General features: G+C 46.0%; 1 protein-coding gene across 2 annotated transcripts in view; it reads left to right on the forward strand.

Moving 5' to 3' along the window:
* The first annotated feature begins 13,606 nt into the window (after nt 1-13,606).
* LOC140453282 (CD276 antigen-like) overlaps nt 13,607-17,110 on the forward strand; it is a 44,874-nt gene continuing 41,370 nt past the window's right edge. For both annotated transcript variants that reach the window (XM_072547843.1, XM_072547842.1), the window contains exon 1: nt 13,607-13,704. The gene's annotated coding sequence lies outside the window, so the exon portion shown is untranslated. The remainder of the gene's footprint in view (nt 13,705-17,110) is intronic.

Below are 17,110 nucleotides of genomic sequence, written 5' to 3' on the forward strand. Positions count from 1 at the left end.
TTGCTTTTTTTGACTAACATGGTTTTAGACCAATCGTATCTAAGGCAAAAGGCAGCAAATGTTTGTTTCCTCACTGATGGCAGCTGCTTGACAACTCTTTAGCAAACCCACCTTCACCCTGTTTTTAAGGCATCTGCTGATTCCCCTGGCTGCCCAGACCAACAGCTGAACTGAATGGCAATGAGGGGCTTCTGCTTGCAGCTCAAGTAGCTATTTGCCAATAGCACTACCCAAAAACCTGCTACAGACTCATCAGTTACCTTGTCTGAGAAAGATGCCCAATGCATTCAGGCCCTGCTGCGTCTACTGCCCGGAAACTCTTATTGATTTTGGATGTGGATCTGAGGTGACTCCACCCCAATAGAAGTGTTGGCCCTTCCCCAGCTCAGGAAGCCTCAGGGACTGGTCAGCTGGTGCAGACCTACGCCAGAGAGTACCTCACTTCAGATGTCTCTTCACCCTCAGAATTCTCAGGATTCTTGTCCTGCGATTTTTTTCCAGAAAAACTCTATTTACACTGGATTGGTATCTCCAGCCCATTCTAGTGTGTGTTTATCTATTCACATAAAATCAGACTAGACCTCAAATTACTTCTTCAAACTGGATTTAAGTATAGAACGTACATGACAAGTACGTGCAGGATCTATCTCCGCCCTACTCTGCTCCAGTTCTAACTGTTACAACCAATCCCCACACGTGTTTCACTGATTCGTTTCAACTTCAGACTGAATCTGCTAAATTGCTCAGTTCCTGGGTGAGGAAGGGGTTAACTGGTTTCCCTTAATTATTCATCCATCCCCTCAGTTGGTCGCATCAAGTTTAATGTTAAAAGGATCCCTTTCCTTGTGCAATGCTTTCTCCCCAGACCAAAATGACCTTCTGCTTTAAAATGAACCAACTTATCCCAGCTTCCTTGAATGAACTAGAAGAGTTACTTGATTAACTACTAACCACAAGAAGAATTTGGAGTGACACACATATACGCGGATTGGAAATAAGAGGTCAGGCCAAAAAGATAAAGTTTAAAAGAAAATATATAGACTAGTCACTGAATTGTTCATGAAGAGTGGATAGTTACACATTATGGCTGTTGTGGATATTAGTGGTAGCATTGACACTTAGTGGTTAAACAGGGCAAAAGTGAGGGCTGAAGATGCTGGAGATTAGAGTCAAGATTGTGGTGCTGGTAACACCCAGCAGGTCAGGCAGCATCCGAGGGGCAGGAAAATCAACATTTCAGGCAAAAGCTAGCATCACACTCTTGACACTAGTGGTTAAACAGTTGAGTTCAAGATTCTTGATTTTCTAGATTGATTTTGTCCTGATTCCTTTCGTCTGTAGCTGACTAGGAGCACTCTGTGAGAGATTATTTTTTCTTTTTCTTCACCTGCAGAGCAAGAGTGTTTAGTGGATGTGATCAGAACTGTGAACCTCACAGCACACTAGTTCACATATTAGGATATCAGGCCACTAACACACCGAGAGACCAGAGTTAAAGTTGTCCTCCCTCCAAGAACTGCTGGTCAATCAGACACCTCCCTCCCCCCCATCTCAGTAGCACCCCAGAAGTGGTGGCCACTGCTGAGATTGCAGTCAGGCCATTGAGAGAAGCAGCAAGGAAGTCAGATTCCAAGGTCTTCTCTGGATATCGTCTCTGGGACTAGCTCTTGCCATGAAGGGCAGAAGGGATAGGGGCCACAATTGTGAAGCCGGGCTGAGGGGAACAAAAAGAAGTGCTGGCGACTGCCATTGGTATTGGACCCTGTTGAATTCAATAAAAGGGAATATATCTCCAACCATCACCAGCTGCATATCCTACCATTACTCTGTGCTGCCCACCAACCCCCCCCAACCATCACCCCCCCCCCCACCCCGAGGTTGATACCAACAATGCAGGAAGAAACCTAAAGGTTTAATTTATAAGCCATTTAAGAGCTTCAATGGCCCAAGTATAGGCGAGCTGCCCATCACTTGCCCAGTCGCTGGTTAAAACTCCTCAGTAGAGGTGAGTAGAAATAGGAACATTAACACCAACCGTGCCACCTGATTTTATGCCACAGTCACCCCAGCTGCTTGCCCGAACCCAGGAGGCATTCTTCCCTACATTCATGTTCAACTTTAGATTGGTTGTTTTCCCAAACTGTTGCATCACGCTTAGCTAATAGGTTTTGGATTAACCCAGATCTGCAGCACTGACTCATCCATTGTCCTCAGAACAAGCTGTCATTCTGTCAGCTTTTAGCAGGGGTAGAAAGAGCTGATCACACCCTGAAGAAAATCATTGCCACTGAGTTTCTATTTGCCTTTGGAAATGTTCACTGAGTTTCCAAATAGCTCTTGTAAGACTTAAAGAGGTTATTATGATGTAGTTCTAACACCACCTGAAACAATAAGGGTAGCCATATGATTTCTGGGAGCCATTTTGTAATACCCCCTTCTATCCAATTTATACATGATGTGGAGGAGACAGGGTTGGATTATTGCTCCACAAACTAGTGCTTCCAAATAAACCTGTTGGATTATAATCTAGTGTTGTGTGATTTTTAACTCTGTCCATTTAAAAAGCAGATTGGGTTAGGAGGTGCTGTTGATAGAGTTAATACAGCCCAGCACATAGACAGAATACACTGTTGCCCTTTGGACTTATGGTGAGGGCAGTACTTATACAGCACGCGGCCTATCCTTTTCCTGTTGGGGACCCTTTTCAAGGCTTGGAAATTGTCACAGCCCCTCAATGAAAACTTAAGAGAGGTGATGGAGCCCTGTTGGAGCTGTGGTGGTGGGGACAAAAGTCGTGAGTGCTGGGGAGTCAGCGGAGTAGCTGGTGAAAGTGGGGGTGTGGAACAGGGTCGTGGAAGTGGTGAAGGTAAGGCCTGTGAGAGTCAGTGGGTAGAGCCAGTCAAAGTGGGGGGGTTGGGGCTGGTAATAGTGAGAGGGTAAGCCCGGTGAGAGTCGGGTGAGGGGGAGGGCCAGTGAGAGTGGAGAGAGGGGGACTGCTGGTGATACTGAGGGGATGAACCTGCTGAGAGTGGGTGGATAGGGCCAGTGGGGACGGTGGATAGAGCCGGTGAAGGGGTGGATGGATAGGGCCAGTGAGGGGGTGAGTGGATGAGGCCAGTGAGGGGGTGGGTGGATAAGGCTGGTGAGGGGGTGGAGATGTAGGGCCGGTGAGGGTTTGGGGATGTAGGGCCGGTGAGGGGGTGGGTGGATTGGGCCGGTGAGGAGGTGGGTGATTAGGCTCGGTGAGGGGGTGGGTGGTTTGGGCCGGTGAGGGGGTGGGTGGATTGGGCCGGTGAGGGGGTGGGTGGATTGGGCCGGTGATGGGGTGGGTGGATTGGGCCGGTGAGGGGGTGGGTGATTAGGCCCGGTGAGGGGGTGGGTGGATTGGGCCGGTGAGGAGGTGGGTGATTAGGCTCGGTGAGGGGGTGGGTGGTTTGGGCCGGTGAGGGGGTGGGTGGATTGGGCCGGTGAGGGGGTGAGTGGATAGGCCGGTGAGGGGGTGGAGATGTAGGGCCGGTGAGGGGGTGGAGATGTAGGGCCGGTGAGGGGGTGGGTGGATAGGCCGGTGAGGGGGTGGAGATGTAGGGCCGGTGAGGGGGTGGGGATGTAGGGCCGGTGAGGGGGCGGGAATGTTGGGCCGGTGAGGGGGCGGGTGGATAGGGCCGGTGAGGGGGTGGGTGGATAGGGCCGGTGAGGGGGTGGGTTGATAGGGCCGGTGAGGGGGTGGGTGGATAGGCCCAGTGAGGGAGTGGATGGATTTGGTCGGTGAGGGGGTGGGGATGTAGGGCCGGTGAGGGGGTGGGTGGATTGGGCCGGTGAGGGGGTGGGTGGATTGGGCTGGTGCGGGGGTGGGGATGTAGAGCCGGTGAAGGGGTGGGTGGATTGGGCCGGTGAGGGGGTGGGTGGATTGGGCTGGTGCGGGGGTGGGTGGATTGGGCTTGGTGAGGGGGTGGGGATGTAGGGCCGGTGAGGGGGTGGTTGGATAGGGCCGGTGAGGGGGTGTGGATTTAGGGCCGGTGAGAGATTGGGGTGAAGGGCCAGTGATGGGGTGTGGAAAGGGCTGGTGACACTGACAATGGAGCGTAGGGATGAGCTGTGAGTGGAGTGGCAGGGACCGATCCTGTGAGAGTGAAAGTTGGAACTGTGAAGGGGGGTTTTGGGAGGGTCTGGAGTACGTTGGTGAGGGAGAGGAGTGATTGAACTGTAACAGCAGGAGTACAGCTGGGATAATTTAATCAGAACTTACTGGCAGCCATTACTACTGCAACATTTCACAAGCCAAATTCTTTGTCACCAACACAACCATCACAATTTCAACAATCAAAGATAGCATAACTTGTTTGAACAAGTTCCTGACTGCAGAATTCTGAAACTCTGCTTTCCAAGTAGAAGCCCTGGGATTAAAAGAATGTTGTAACTGTGGCAGAGTCTTAAGAACAGAAGAACACAAGAAATAGGAGCAGTGGTGTATGATTTGGCCTGCCAGTCCTGTTCTAGTATTGAAGAAGGCACTCCACCAGTTCCATGGCTACATGTTTCTTGAATGCAAAGCCAAAAAATTTGTGAAAGTGCACACCAGGAATTTGCCCTCAGTTCTGAATCATCAGAACTAAACAATAATTTCCCTTGAGTCAAGCATGGGTAGATCAGAAATCTGATTAGAGCAATGACCACCAAACAAAGCATTTCCCTCTGATGGACATATCAGATTCAGCTTCTCAATTCTTTACAGTAATTCTGATTGATCAACTGAGAGTTAGTTTTTTTTCATTCAAATTTACAAGACAACCTTTGTATTCTTTCACTGCTTCTGACATACTTACCCGTCCCCTGGCAGACACTTAAACACAAAAAAGATTACTAGGTGTTTCCTCATTTCTGTCTCAGGAGAATCTCAGAAACTGGATGCTGTATTTAGAGCATAAGATCATAGGGACTGAAATCAGGAGTAGGCCTCCTGGCCCTTTGAGCCCACTTCACTAATTCAATAAGACCATGACTCAGTTCCACTTACCCACCCTCTCACCTTAACCCTTAGTTTCTTTACTGTTCAAAAAATTACCCATATTATCTTTAAAAACATTCAACGAGAAAGCCTGAACAACTTCACTGGGCAGGGAATTCCACAGATTCATAACCGTCTGGGTGAAGAGGTTCCTCCTCAATTCTGTCCTATATCTGCTCCCCCTAATTTTGAGGCCATACCCTCTTGTTCTAGTTTCACCTGCCAGTGGAAACATCCTCTCTACTTCATCTTATCCAATCCCTTCATAATTTTATATGTTTCTGTAAGATCCCCCTATCATTCTTCTAAATTCCAATGAATATAATCCCAATCTACTCAGTCTCTCCTCATAAACCAATCCCCTCAACTCCAGAATCAATTTAGTGAACTTCCTCTGCACCCCCTCCAGTACCAGTACATCCTTTCTCAAGTAAGGAGACCAAAACGACACACAGTACTCCAGATGTGGCCTCACCAGTACCTTGTACAGCTGCAAGATAACCTCCCTGCTTTTAAACTCAATCCCTTGAGCAATGAAGGACAACATTCCATTGCCTTCTTAATTACCTGTTGCACCATGCACAAGGACACTGAAGTCCCTCTGCATAACAGCATGCTGCAATTTTTGACCATTCAAGTAATAGTCCTTTTTACTGTCACTTCTACCAAAATGGATGACTTCACTTTTATTAACAGTGTAATCTATCTGCCAGACCTTTGCACACTCACTTAAATTATCTATGACCCTCTGCAAAATCTCACAATCCTCTGCACACTTTGCTCTGTCACTCATCTTAGTGTCATCCACAAACTACTACACGTGATCCCCAACTCCAAATCATATATATGTAAATTGTAAATAATTGCGGTCCCAACACTGATCCCTGAGGCACTGTACTAGTCATTGATTGCCAACTCATTTATTCCTGTTAATTAATCAATCCTCAATCCACTCTAAGACATTACCCATATTGCCATGCATCTTTATCTTATGCAGCAGCCTTTTGTGCAGCACTTTGTCGAATGCCTTTTGGAAATCCAGATTCACCATATCTATGTTGTCCACAGTGCTCATAACATCTTCCTAGAATTCCACTAGATTAGTTATAACCTGCCTTTCATGAACCTTTAATTGCATTGTAGGCACTGAACACACAACAAAGGTACATCATTGGCTGTGCTACATTTACAGAAAGCCCAAGTTTGCAAAAGACATCATTTCAAATCAAGATGGATCTGCTCCCTGAGATAGGCTCGGAGTTAGACTAGCACCTGTCTGTACCTGTCTTAAAGCTACAATCTCTAGCTTGAGAGACCTCACAATGACACTGCTCTGAAGGAAATCATATTTTTGAGAAAAGACGATTTCAGTCAAAGTCAAGTAAGGTTTGCCAGCAGTTTTTGCAGGGGTGGAACGAGAATGGGCATCAGCTCAAGGTGAAGCTTCAATCTTGCAACACCACACCCTCTTCCCTCGCCCCGACCTCCCCGACAATTAACCTTGAAAATAACTGCAGCAAATTGCCACTGACATTTCTTCCCTGTCAGTCCCACTCTCACACAACTACTAACAATTGGGAAATTCACAGGGAGATGTCATCCACAAACTGCTCTCGCTCAGACCCAACTGGAGCAGTGCACTCGATTCCCATGTTTCCACACCTCTTGCCAGTTCTCAAGACCAGGATCACCATCGATAAAATCATTGGTTTGGGTATGGATCACATAGCATAGACGGGAGATTGTGTTTGGTGGATCACAGAGCACAGTCTAGAGATCATGATTGGTGGATCACAGATGGCAAATCAGTGTGCACAGATGGGAAACTGTGATTGGTGGATCAAAAAGCACAGAGGAAGACTGCGAGCACTGAGGGGACGTTGTGATTGGTTGATCAGTGACCAAGTGGGAGACTGTGATTGGTGTTTCAGTGAGCACAGAGGGGAGGTTGTGATTGGTGGATCAGTGACCACAGGGGGAGACTGTGATTGGTGGGTCAGTGAGCACAGAGGAGAGGTTGTGATTGGTGGATCAGTAACGGGGGAGACTGTGATTTGTGAATTGTGAAGCACTGAAGGGGTATGATTCATGTCTATTGAATTCAAACATTTATACAAAGTTTTTAATATCATTTTAAAGCTCTACATAGTTTTGGTTTAGCTAATTCTGCACCTTCCCAACCCACCCCAGCATCTTCCAATTTTTTGATGTCCAGACCTGATACTTACTCTTCAGAACGCAAAAGTTCTGGTTTTCAACTTGTCTGCAACATTCCTGAAATACTCCAGAGACTGCTATCCCATCACCCTTTATTTATACATGAATAGTCCTTGACTATAGCAGTATCTCTGACATTCACCTTTTTTTTTCAAAGTGCACGAATCTTTATTCACCTTTTTTTTTCTTTCTTTTTTTCTTAACCCCCACACTACCGCCTAAGTGCGGTAGTGCTTATTTTTTCCCCAGCACCCATGGTGTGTGTGTGCAGGTGTGAGACACAGTGAAAGACACAAAGTGCGCGAATCTTTATTCAATTTCCACCACCAGGAAGATATGAATAACACCCAAGTGGCCAGTGACAAGCACTGCCCTTCAAACCACAGGGTTCACCTTTTTTTTTTTTTTAATTTAACCCCCACACTACCGCCTAAGTGCGGTAGTGCTTATTTTTTCCCCAGCACCCATGGTGTGTGTGCGCAGGTGTGAAACACAGTGAAAGACACAAAGTGCACGAATCTTTATTCAATTTCCACCACCAGGAAGATATGAATAACACCCAAGTGGCCAGTGACAAGCACTGCCCTTCAAACCACAGGGTTCACCTTTTTTTTTTTTTTTTTTGCAAGAAGCCTGTTTTTATTTTTTTTTTTTTTCTTTTTTTCTTTAACCCCCACACTACCGCCTAAGTGCGGTAGTGCTTATTTTTTCCCCAGCACCCATGGTGTGTGTGCGCAGGTGTGAGACACAGTGAAAGGACACAAAGTGCGCAAATCTTTATTCAATTTCCACCACCAGGAAGATATGAATAACACCCAAGTGGCCAGTGACAAGCACTGCCCTTCAAACCACAGGGTTCACCTTTTTTTTTTTTTTTTTCCTTTTTTTTTTTTTCCTTTTTTTTTCTATCCCCACACTACTGCCTAAGTGCGGTAGTGCTTATTTTTTCCCCAGCACCCATGGTGTGTGTGCGCAGGTGTGAGACACAGTGAAAGGACACAAAGTGCGCAAATCTTTATTCAATTTCCACCACCAGGAAGATATGAATAACACCCAAGTGGCCAGTGACAAGCACTGCCCTTCAAACCACAGGGTTCACCTTTTTTTTTTTTTTTTCCTTTTTTTTTTTCCTTTTTTTTCTATCCCCACACTACTGCCTAAGTGCGGTAGTGCTTATTTTTTCCCCAGCACCCATGGTGTGTGTGCGCAGGTGTGAGACACAGTGAAAGGACACAAAGTGCGCAAATCTTTATTCAATTTCCACCACCAGGAAGATATGAATAACACCCAAGTGGCCAGTGACAAGCACTGCCCTTCAAACCACAGGGTTCACCTTTTTTTTATCTGTCAGCCAGGGATCTCTGATTGGACCAGGTTAATAGCCCCAATCAGGGAATTCATATTCTAATGAGGTCACCCCAGGCTGACCTCATTACAATTACTACATCCTTCCCCCTCCGTGTCCGAGGACATAGGTCAGTCTTTCTCCTTGGAGAGCCCTGGGAAGGTTCCTCTGACTCAGAATCCAATGTGGGCAGTATGTAACACACAGGAGTTTATCTCTTGTGCCAGGAGCACCTCGGTATAATTTCACTCTCTTCTTCTGGCGGCAAAGGCAATGTGGTGACAATATCTGTCATGTCCCTCCTGGATTCAGAGGATTCAACTGCACTTCACGGAGAGGATGAACCCATGGGTTCTGGCAGCATTTCTGACTGTCCCAAGGGGCAGGGTACTGTTTTGCACCTGAACCGTTTGCGAATTTGCGGCCTTCATGTGGTCCACATGCTCATTCAAGACTGCCACACCTACCCAAACTTTATACATCACTGGTCCTGGCCTTGCAACATACATGTGGGTCCATTTCCCTGGTTCCTACACCAAACTTGGTCCCCTGCATGTTTCGCTCACTTAGCGGCGTCTTTTGTCCGACATTGACATTCCTGAAGCCATTTACCCTTCCCCCAGGTTCAGAAAGGTCATATTTAATTTGGTGCAGAGGTTTCTACCCATTATCAGCTCTGCTGGTTCTATCCCTGTAGTTGCATGCAAGATGATCCTATAGTCAGATAATACAGCTTGGTATCTAGCAATGCTGTAGGCTGGTTTCTCAAGCCTGCCTTCATAGTTTGGACTGCTCTTTCTGCCAGGCCATTAGATGATGGTACAGAGCTGTCCTTATATGTCATATCCCATTTGACTTTAAGAAATGATCAAACTCCCCACTGGTAAATGATGGACCATTATCAGTGACCAACACTTCTGGGATTCCATGTGCTGAAAAACACGCATGCAGTTTTTCTATCATTGTTCTCATGTCTAATGGATGGACCCTATGAATGTCCAACCACCTTGAGTGGGCACCTACAATGACTAAGAACATTGAACCCATGAAAGGAGCTGCATTGTCAACGTGCAATTGAGTCTGAGGTTAACCCAGCCATGCCCATGGATATGGATGATTTGCTGGCAATAATTTTTGCATTGTTGAGATTCTGGGCACTACACCACCAATGAGGCTATGTCTGCATCCAAGCCTGGCCATCAGACATAGCTTCATTTTGGAAACCCCCTGATGACCCTGGTAGAGTTCAGCCAGTGTCCAGCAGTGACCTTTACTTGGGATAATCGTTCTTGCTCCCCAAAATAATATGCTGTCCTCTACCATGAGCTGGTAAAGAGGGAGAACCTTAATAAGAAAGTAAATTGGTAAGAAATATAAATACAAACAGCAATAGCTTCTATGCGTATATAAAAAGAGAGTAGCTAAAGTAAGTGTAGAACCTGGAGGATGCAACTGGGAAATTCATAACAGGGAATTGGCAGATAATTCAAATTGAAATTTTGCACTAGTTTTCACATTTGTTTACACAGAGGGTGGTTCGCATGTAGAGGAAGTTGGTACAATTACAATGTTGAAAAGACATTTGGTTGGATACATGAATAGGAAAAGTTTGGAGCAGGCAGGTGGGACTAGTTTAATTTGGGATTATATTCAGCACGGATTGGTTGGACGAAAGGATCTGTTTCCGTGCTGTTGACTCTATGACTATGACTCTATAACCAAGGTGCTAATGGGAGGAAAGATCTCGTAACAGACTCTCTAACAAGGGACAAAGTATTTGACAAACTGATGGAACTAAATGCAGACTAGTCACAGGACAGGATACCTGCATCACTTGCCATCCTTACCTGGCGTGGACAACATATGACTCCAGACCCACAGAAATGTGGTTGAGTCTTAATTTCTTTCTAGGCAATAAATGCTGGCTTAGGTTTCAAAGGCTTTAAAGAAAGTGGCTACAGAGAGGGTGGTCAAGATATTCCAGAATTCATTGGATTCTGGGAAGATTCCAACAGACTGGACAACTGTTGATTGTAGAACTGGAAACAGGACACACCGACCCCCTGAACAGCATCCCACCCAGACTCACCCCTACACTATAACCCTGAATTACTATGACTAATCCACATAACCTTTTTTGATTCTTTCAGGGGATATGGCATCACTGGCTAGGCCAGCATTTATTGCCTAGAGGGCAATTAAGAGTCAACCACATTTCTGTAGGTCTGGAGCCAAATATTGTCCACGCCAGGTAAGGATGGCAATTACCTTTCCTGATGATACAAAAGCAAGTGGGAGGATTAAATTAGATTCCATACAGTGTGGAAACAGGCCCTTCAGCCCAACCAGTCCACACCGACCCTCCAAAGAGTAGCCCACCCAGACTCATTTCCCGTGACTAATTGACCTAACACTATGGGGCAATTTAGCTTGGCCAATTCATCTGATCTGCACATCTTTGTGACTGTGGGAGGAAACTGGAGCACCCAGAGGAAACCCACACAAACATAGGGAGAATGTGCAAACTCCACACAGACAATCATCCGAGGCTAGAATCGAACCTGGAATCCTGGTGCTGTGAGGCAGCAGTGCTAATCACTGGGCCACCCCAAAAACTGCAGACACTGGAAATTTAGATTAGATTCCACAGTGTGGAAACAGGCCCTTCGGTCCAATCACCTGAACTGCTGTGCTCTTCCAGCACCACTAATCCAGAATTTGGTTTCCAGCATCTGCAGTTATTGCTTTTACCTTCGGTCCAATCAGTCCACACTGACCCTCTGAAGAGTAACCCACCCAGACCCATCTCTATCATGCACCTAGCATTATGGGCAATTTAGCCCAGCCAATTCACCTAACCTGCACATCTTTGGACTGTGGGAGGAAACCGGAGCATCTGGAGGAAACCCACACAGACACAGGGAGAATGTGCAAACTCCACACAGATAGTCGCCCAAGTCTGGGGTTGAACCTGGGAGACTAGAGCTGTGAGAGAGCAGTGCTAACCACTGAGCCACTGTGCCACCCAACATTGGATATAAGGAATCTGCAAGGAGTTATGGACAGGTTGAGTTAGTGCGTGGAAATGTAGCAGTCAGAATTTAATACAGCAAAGTACGAGATCAGGCACTTTAGTAGGAAGACTCAAAAGACATGGTACTGCTTAAATGTTGACAGAATCCAAACCTTGCAGCACAGAGGAATCCAGGTGCCCTTGCGCATGAAACACAAAAGGTTAGCATGGAAGTGCAGCCTGTATTTAAGAAGTTGAGGAAAACTTTGGCCTTTATTGCTCGGATTTTGGATATTAAAAACAGAGGCAACTACTTACAACTGCATGCATAAAGCTGCCTTATTCTCAGGAGACTATAGAATTGCTCAGTAATTAAAGAGAGAGGGAGAGAGAAAGCGAGAGACACTGCTGGCGGTGGTTTAACCTGAAGGCCACCACACCTCGGTGAGGGGCCATTTTAAGAAGGTGGGACCTTCATTGTGGCCTCATTTTATATTTGATTTGTCACATGTACCAAAATACGGTGAAAAGTATTGCTTTACATGCTATCCAGACAAATCATAACTTAAATAAATTCATCAGGGTATTAGAGCAGAAGATGGAACATATTGTTACAGCTACAGAGAAGCCGGTGACAAAGATCAACTGGGGCAGCATGGTGGCTCAGTGGTTAGTGCTGCTGCCTCACAGCACCAGGGACACGGGTTCAATTCCACCCTTAGGCAACTAAGTTTGCATATCCTCCCTGTGTCTGATAGGTTTCCTCCCACAGTACAAAGATGTGCAGGTTAGATGGATTGGCCATGCTAAATTACCCACAGTCTCCAGGGATGTGCAGTCTAGGTCAATTAGCCATGCTAAATCACCCATTGTGTCCAGGCATGTGTAGGAATAATGGCTTAGCCATGGAAAATGCAAAGGTTACAGGGATAAGATGGGAAGTGTGTCTGGGTGAGATGCTCTTTGGGGAATCAGTGTTCATCCATTGGGCTGAATGGCCTGCTCCCACACTGTAGAGATTCTATAAAATCTAATATATGAGAGATCCGTTCCTAAGTCTGATAAGAAGACTGGGAATTGAACGCTGTTGGAATCATTATACATCAGAAACTAGCTGCCTATAGAGCACTGATGAGGCTGTGCTGGAGAGTGCTGTGTACAGGTATGGGGCCTGCATATTTATGAACGGAGTTGTACAGGGATTGCAGCCAGTAGGAAAGAGAGTCCCTTGGCTGAATCCTGGGATAGAGGTAAAAACAATGACTGCAGATGCTGGAAACCAGATTCTGGATTAGTGGTGATGGAAGAGCACAGCAGTTCAGGATACAGGAGGTGCCTTTTTAGGAACAGCCAAACAGATCCATTCCTAACAAGAAATGGAAAGCATTTACTCAGAGAGTAGTAGGGGTGTGGAAAGGCCTGCCTGCAACAGTATAGACTCACCAACTTTAAGGGCATTTAAATGGTCATTAGATAGACATATGCATGAAAATGGAATAGTGTAGGTGAGGTGGGCTTCAAATTGGTTTAGATCAGAGTAGTGCTGGAAAAGCACAGCAGGTCAGGCAGGAAAACCGACGTTTCGGGCAAAAGCCCTTCCTGGTCCTCAGATGCTGCCTGACCTGCTGTGCTTTTCCAGCACCACTCTGATCTAAACTCTGGTTTCCAGCATCTGCAGTCCTCACTTTTGCCTTTCAGATTGTGGTTTGACAGGGCAACACTACATCGATGGCCAAATGTTCTATTTCTGCGCTCTAATGTTCTATTTACAGTACACAGCAGAATTAGTGACAAATCGCCTCTCTGATCAGAGTTTATCAATACTAAGGGCAGACACTACGTCAGTTTCAGTGTAATTTGCTCTGGGTTGTACATTCAGACATGAATCTACTCACGCCTGACGTGATTAGAACTTCTGGTCCAGTCACTTTGTTTTGCTATGAATCCTGTTGTCAAGGGGAACAGCCCATGTTGTAGGGAAGAGTCCACGTCAGAGACAAGTTTAAAGGCACCCGGCTCAGTGTAACTCTCACTTTCTAACTCTCACTCTTCTGCAGTGCTGGGGGCGGTGTCATCAACCACCAGGGAAAACGGGTTCGATCCCGAGGAGCCTGGCCGCACAAGGTAAATATTTTGCTCCCGGGAATGCCTGCACCTTTCAGAGTCTGGATGTGCTTCCTTCATATTGCAGTTGGAGGTTTAGTCCAGGCTGCACGCTGTTCAAAGTTGCAGGGAAATCCAGGCAGCGCCGTGATAAGCCCTGCCAGTATCCTCTGTCCGTGCAAAACCTTGCAGTTTTTGACAGGAGCTGGGCTGGGCGGTGACTTTGAACGCGTTTGCTTTCTTCCGCGATGCAAGTTTGATGTTTTGAATTAAATTCTGTGACTGGAATAGTAGAAAATTTCCCGCTTGCCCTCACCCTCAACGTTGGCTGGCATCCATTCGGGTCATCAGGCGAGGGCAGTGAGACTAGACTGTGATGCCTGCTTTTGCCGAATAGCCGTCTGCCCATGTCAAACTTGCAGACATGATGTGGAGATGCCGGTGTTGGACTGAGGTGGACAAAGTTAAAAATCACACAAAAGATTACAGTATACCCAGATTTGGTATATTCAATATATTGTATCAGTTGCATGCATGACACTGTAATCTTTTGTGTGATTTTTAACTTTGTCCACCTGAGTGGGTTGGTACCTGGGATTTCGATGTTGTGGCTATTACGGAGACATGGGTAGAACAGGGACAGAATTGGCTGTTGCAGGTTCCAGGGTTTAAATGTTTTAGTAGGGTCAGAGGTGGGAGTAAAAGAGGGGGAGGTGTGGCATTGCTTGTCAAAGATAGTATTACAGCGGTGGAAAAGACGATGGATGAAGACTCGCCATCTGGGGTAGTTTGGGCTGAGGTTAGGAATAGGAAAGGAGGCCACCCTGTTAGGAGTTTTCTACAGGCCTCCTAATAGGCCTAGAGACGTAGAAGAAAGGATTGCGAGGATGATTCAGGAGAAGAGTGAAAGTAATAGGGTGGTTGTTATGGGGTCTTTAACTTTCCTGACATTGACTGGGAAAGCTAGCTCGAGTTCGTTAGATGGGTCGGTGTTTGTCCAATGTGTGCAGGAAGGTTTCCTGACGCAATATGTAGACAGGCCAACAAGGGGTGAGGCCATATTGGATTTGGTTCTGGGTAATGAACCAGGCCAGGTGTTAGAATTGGAGGTAGGTGAGCACTTTGGGGACAGTGACCACAATTTGGTGACTTTTACTCTAGTGATGGAGAGGGATAAGTGTGCACTTCAGGGTAAGAGTTATAGCTGGGGGCAGGGAAATTATGATGCGGTGAGATACGACTTAGGATGCATGGCTTGGAAAAGTAGGCTTCAAGGCAAGGGCACAATTGATATGTGGAGCTTGTTCAAGGAGCAACTATTGAGTGTCCTTGATAAGTATGTAGTTGTCAGGCAGGGAGGAAAGGGTCGTGTGAGGGAGCCGTGGTTTAATAAGGAATTGGAATCCCTTGTTAAAGGGAAGAGGGCAGCCTATGTAAAGATGAGGTGTGAAGGTTAAATTGGGGCTATTGAGAGTTATAAGGTAGCCAGGAAGGATCTGAAGAGAGAGCTAAGAGCAGCAAGGAGGGGACATGAAAAGTCCTTAGTTGGTAGGATTAGGGAAAACCCAAAGGCTTTCTATAGGTATGTCAGGAAGAAAAGGATGACTAGGGTAGGTATCGGTCCAGTCAAGGATAGTAGTGGGAAGTTGTGCGTGGAGGCTGAAGAGATTGGGGAGACACTGAATGAATACTTTTCGTCAGTATTCACTCAGGAACAGGACATTGTTGCCGATGAGAATACTGAGTCACAATTAATTAGAATGGATGGCTTTGAGGTATGTAGGAAAGAGGTGTTGGAAATTCTGGAAAGGGTGAAAAAAGTTAAGTCCCCTGGGCCTGATGGCATTTATCCTAGGATTCTCTGGGAAGCAAGGGAGGAGATTGCAGAGTCATTGGCCTTGATTTTTATGTCCTTGTTGTCTACAGGAATAGTGCCAGAAGACTGGAGGATAGCAAATGTAGTTCCCTTGTTCAAGAAGGAGAGCAGGGATAACCCTAGTAACTATAGGCCGGTGAACCTCACTTCTTTTGTGGACAAAGTCTTAGAGAGAATTGTAAGGGATAGGATTTATGAACATCTGGATAGGAATAATGTGATCAAGGATAGTCAGCATGGTTTTGTGAAGGGCAGATCATGCCTCACAAACCTTAATGAATTCTTTGAGAAGGTGACTAAGGAGGTGGATGAGGGTAAAGCGGTAGAAGTGGTACTCATACGGCCACCTCTGGGCATCACACTCTAGGAATGATATTATTGGAGAGGGAGAAGAGAAGTGTGTTATGGCGTTGAGGTCCCTCAGTTATGGAGGAAGATTGTAAAAGTGAAAACAAAAACAGAAATTGCTGGAAAAGGTTCAGCAGGTCTGACAGCATCTATGGAGAAATCAGAGTTAACGTTTCTGGTCTGGTAACTCTTCTTCAGAACTGATGGTAGCTAACAAAACGTTTTATCTGATTTGATTTATGTTTGTCATGTGTTCCAAGGTACAGTGGAAAGTGTTGTCTAAATGTGATTTACAGGCAGGTGGTACCATACAAGTGCATTAGGGAACAGAACGGAGTGCAGGATACAATGTTACAGCCGCAAAGAAGGTGTAGAAAGACATTAACATTAAAGAGTAGGAGAAACTGAGGACTGCAGATGCTGGAGATCAGAGTCAAAAAGTGTGGTGCTGGAAAAGCACAGCAGATCAGGCAGCATTCGAGGAGCAGGAGAATCAACGTTTTGGGCATAAGCCCTTCATCAGGAATGTGATGAACATTCCTGATGAAGGGCTTAGGCCGGAAACTTCAACTCTACTGCTCCTCGGATGCTGCCTGACCTACTGTGCTTTTCCAGCACCACACTTTTTGATTAACATTACAGAGATCCATTCAAAACTCTGACAACAGCAGGAAAGAAGCTGTTCTTGAATCTATTTGTATGTGTATGCAAACGTTTATATCTGCTACCCAATGGAAATGGTTGTAAGAGAGTATAACCAGGGTGGGAGGGGTCTTCGATTATGTTGCTTGCGTTTCCAATGCAGCAGGAAGTATAGATGAAGTCAATGGATGGGGCGGTTGGTTTGTGTGATCGACTGGGCTGTGTCTCTGTAGTTTCTTTCAGTCTTGGGACAAGCCGTTGCCATAATACACCGTGATGCATCCGCATAGGATACTTTCTATGGTGTATCTATAAACATTTGTAAGTGTCTTTATGGATGTGCTGAATTTCCTTAGCCTCCTGAGGAAGTAGAGGTATTGATGTGCTTTTATGACCACATGTAGAAGATAGGGTAGGAGGAGGGCATAACGAGTAAACAATAGATGGAGATAGAAGGAGAGAGAAGGACAATTGGACAGACAAAGGAGTGAAAGTGGTCAACTGAGGAGAATGAATAGCTGCTAATGGGGCCCATTAGTGGCTAACAATGGGTTGTGTGTA

Source organism: Chiloscyllium punctatum, chromosome 27 (assembly GCF_047496795.1).
Source record: "Chiloscyllium punctatum isolate Juve2018m chromosome 27, sChiPun1.3, whole genome shotgun sequence".
NCBI lineage: Eukaryota > Metazoa > Chordata > Chondrichthyes > Orectolobiformes > Hemiscylliidae > Chiloscyllium > Chiloscyllium punctatum.